The 4,070-nt window shown below is 54.8% G+C and overlaps 1 pseudogene; it reads right to left on the reverse strand.

Annotated features, from left to right (window-relative positions):
* Positions 1 to 2,931, reverse strand: LOC116686065 (transcriptional activator MN1-like; annotated as a pseudogene).
* Between the last annotated feature and the right edge of the window lie 1,139 nt (positions 2,932 to 4,070).

Consider the following 4,070-nt stretch of genomic DNA (forward strand, 5'->3'; position numbering starts at 1 on the left):
TCAACCGACCGGCCCAACTGAACAGCGCTGAGTCCGTAGCTGGTCTGGCAGGAGGGTAGTGTGATTGGTAATGCCCATGCAGAGGGGCGTCTGTCGCACTTATCAAACCGTGCTAGATCCTTTGCATTTTGGTGCGAGCGGTGGTGACCATAGGGTGCGATTGGGTTGTTGGCGAGGCCCCCCGCGCGTCCGAGCGGGAGGCGACCTCTCCTCGTTGACGTAGTGGGTGCTGACGTCGTCAGGAAATCCAGCGAGGTGCGAGCTGCTGTCAGCTTTGGCGGACACTTTGGAGCACTCACAAGAAGACATCAGGTCGCCTGGTCCCCAACATATAGGTCGCCCCTTTCCACCAAGAGGGGGAATGGAGGTGTTTCTCATTGGGGGTGCCCCCACACCTTCCCCAAGCCAGCTGAGGGGGTCTGCTGCTGACTTACAACAGGGTTACCATTGTCCGGGGAAAAAAAAATTTCCAGGGCCTCAAGTGTTCGCTGTCTCTTTTTCTCCTCCTCCTTTTTCCCCTCTCCCACTCTCGAGTTGTTGCCTCCATCACTGCACGGGGGTAGGCTCCATGTTGTAGTTGGGGAGAGGGCACATGGCTTCACCCTGCACCGGCTGGCTTGACTGGAGGCTTTGAGTTTGCTATTCCAGGATTGCCAGGAAATCTGGCTGTTTCTGGGGAAGCGTGCTCTGAAAAATATTCAGCTCCAGCACTGCCCTAGGACCATTCGACGTGCTGCTCTAATGTCCTGCTCAGTCGGACTCAGTTTTCGCTGGCTCATTGGGTTCTTCTTGTTGAATGTACGTTAAGATTGGGGGCCCTAGGCCGCGCTACATTTGTTCTGGCAGGACTGGAAAGAGCGCCCAGGCAGCTCTGGCCGAAAACAACTGTCTTTAGTGTGGTTTTGCTGAAGTTCCCGAGGGACAGAGCCCCCAGCTAACTAACAGACGACGCTGGCCTGGAGGAACTCAGACGAGGAGGGTAGCTCCCCGGTGAGTGTTCACCCTGGGGAGCACTTGTGGCCCGGCCCATGACGGTTACCGCTCCATAGGGACAGTTGGCTGGTCATTGGAGGTGCGGGGAAGTCAGAGCGGTCCGCCTCTCCGCCGGTGCATCGGAATGCCCCGTCCCCGCTCCTGGAGGAATGCATTTGCGGAGATGTTGACACGTTGAATTGTGGAGTGCTTGCCGGGGAATGGGAGAGCCTGCACATTTCCGTCTCCTGGTATTCTCATGGGGATCCTGCATGCCCATGCCTGGCTCGAAAACATTCATCACGGCCCGTTATGGCTGCAGCTGGCCGTGCAGGCCCCAGGGGGATATACCCCCCGCTCACCAATACGCCGGAATCATTCCACGGGCGGGTGGGGACCCCTGGAACCCAGGATTCTCCAGAGCACATGAGGATTTGTCCATCAATGTAATCCTGCCGACATTTCTCTGTCAAGTGGGTTGAGGCTATGCTCCCCACAGGGCCCCGGAGCATTGGGCCAGGGGGAAAGTCGCCGTGGGGACCCCCAGCTGCTGCAGATGGGTGCACCTCATCCTCTGTGTGGTTTGCGAGAGGCCATCTGTTTGATTTTCCAAATTCAGGGGCTTTTTTTTCCTGCGCCTCCTCTGCCGCTGCTGCAGAGATGCTGCTCAGGCAGGGTGCTGCAGCGGACTGGGGGTGAAACCTTCATTACAGGTGGGGTGAAACTCTTCCAGACAGGGGGGTAGGCGGAGGGAGCGAGGTGGTTTTCATCCACCACCGCACACCAGCCTTCAACCGCCATCGTGCATGGGAAAGTAAACATCGCTTTCGCCATGTTCATATAGGGAGATTCAAAGTGTTGAAGCATATGGTTCGGGGGCTGCGGGAGGGGGAGGAGCGGGTTGTTGCATATTAAAAACCCATGGGGTCCCATAGGGGTGCCGACCCTATTTTCCAGTCTTGAATGGGATATTCAAACGGGGGTGTTGGCCAGGCATCCATGAACCCCTCCGTCCAGAATTGGGGTTATTGGAGGCCGGGTCTCAGCCTGAGGGGGCGTGGGAGGCCAGGGGGGATGAATCGCCTGGCTATCAAGCCAGCTGTTGTTGTTGACGCTGCTGCATGAGGACAATGTCTTCCGTTGACCCCCGGGCTCTCCATTCCCATGGGCACCTTCCGGCCGTTTTCCAAACGCTAAAAAACACTAAATGTGAGGCTGATGGGCTGCGGAGGCGGATGGCTGGCTTGGAGATGCCGGGATACATGTTGTCCGTGGCATGCCGGGTTCCCTGGGATAATTACCAACGGGAACTGGCCTCCCCCCTCCCAAAATGGGGCCCATGGAGATTCTGATTCTGACGGGGAAAAATACATTACATCAAACTGTCCGGATGGAGCCTCCTGGAAGTTTCAAATCTAATCCGTCGACAGCACCTGGTTGGGCATGCGCGATTTCTCAAGCGTGAGAATCCGAGGAGGAGGATGAGGAGGAAGGGAGGGCGTGGAAGGATGCGCTCTGAGGGGCGACTGGTCCAGGGGAGACAGGGAGCGGGTGGACTGCGTGGTGGCTGCAACTGGGTGGCCATGATGTGCAAGTAGGCTGTTCCCCGGCCGCGGCTGCTGCTGTGCTGTGCTGCTGATGGGGAGAAAGCAGTCACGCATGGCCACTCAGCGAGGGATCAAATCCCTTTCCAAAGCCCTGCCTGTGGTCCCCTGCCATTGTTGTTGTAGACATATCCGCCACCATGCAGGCAGGATGAGCCCGGCTCCGGGCTCCAACTCCCACTGAAATGAGGGTGAGGTGGTGGGGTGATTTATGGACGGAGGATGTCCTTGATGAGGGTGTATTGGTTGTTAAAAAATCATGCATGGGTCCTTGCTGCTGCTGATGATGGAGCGCGCATGCGTGATTGTCCGAGGGCCCGGGGTTGGAAGCCCCGTATGCTCTCCGTTTGTTCATATTGAGCCCCCGGGGAGCATTTGGGCTAGGTCAGCGGGCCCAGCCGTGCTCCAGGGCCACGGGGGGCGCTCCAGCGTGAAACACGGGCCTTATAATGCGAGCCATGTTTAGCCTCGGTTGGTTTATGGGTTCTCTCTGATGGCCAGGGGTTTCTGCTATAATCTGAGAACCAAACGCTCCAGCAAAACATACTCCCGCAATCAATCCCACAGACGGCCAGTTTGCAGAAATCGGTCTTTTTTTCCGTTGTCCATAAGAGGAAAAAAAAGACGAGAGGCTATACAAGGAACTATTCAAATGGTTGATCAGCCTACAGAATTCGGATGTTAAAACTCACCAATACGTTCTCATTGCTCTCCTTTTGTTTTTTTTACTTCTTAAGGACGCGAGGAGAGAGCATGAGGACAGACGGTGTCAAATACGCACGTAACTGTGTTCCCGTTCGTATATGTGCATAACTGATTGTATTTGTCTTCGACTAAGCAAACCAATACAAACAGGGGAATTAACTGGCTTGCACGGAAGACCTACCATAATCCAAAGTTTCTGTGCGCATTTCTTACAAAAGGACAAAATCATGTCGCCAAAAAAAAAAACTCAAAATCCAAAAAGGAGATGCGCAGAATGAAGGGATCATAGAAAAAAAATGAGAACAATTTTATGTTCAACTTAATTCATATTCCGCCATGTCAACTGTTCCACAGCGACTTTTTTGTTTTTGTAGCATCTGTGTACCCTACTTGAACAAGAACAAGAAAAAGTCCATTGGAAGCCGTGTGGGTTCAACTGTCTTTGTAGCTTTTGCGGAGAGAAAAATTCTTTAATTAATGCTGCCCCTGTGTCTTCAAAATCTCTGCTGGGCAGCACGTAGCCCAAAGTCAGTGGGGACGTACACAAAGCGGGTCTCAACCTGCAGGAACAGGAGAACGGCAGCGTCCGTTGGCGCGCGGCGTGCAGTCCCGCAACTACCCGCACTCCACGACCCCGGAAGCGGCTTGAAGCATCCTCCACCCGCTGCGGTCATGGGTTCGCATGGGAAAAGGCTTTTGCTTTAAGTCCTTCCAATGCGTTTCGCCCAAAAAGGTGGTGCCTCCGTTGCCCGAGCGTGCAGGTTTTTTTTGCCGTGCCGTGCCTGGTGT

The sequence above is a fragment of the Etheostoma spectabile genome, unplaced genomic scaffold (assembly GCF_008692095.1).
Source record: "Etheostoma spectabile isolate EspeVRDwgs_2016 unplaced genomic scaffold, UIUC_Espe_1.0 scaffold310, whole genome shotgun sequence".
Lineage (NCBI taxonomy): Eukaryota > Metazoa > Chordata > Actinopteri > Perciformes > Percidae > Etheostoma > Etheostoma spectabile.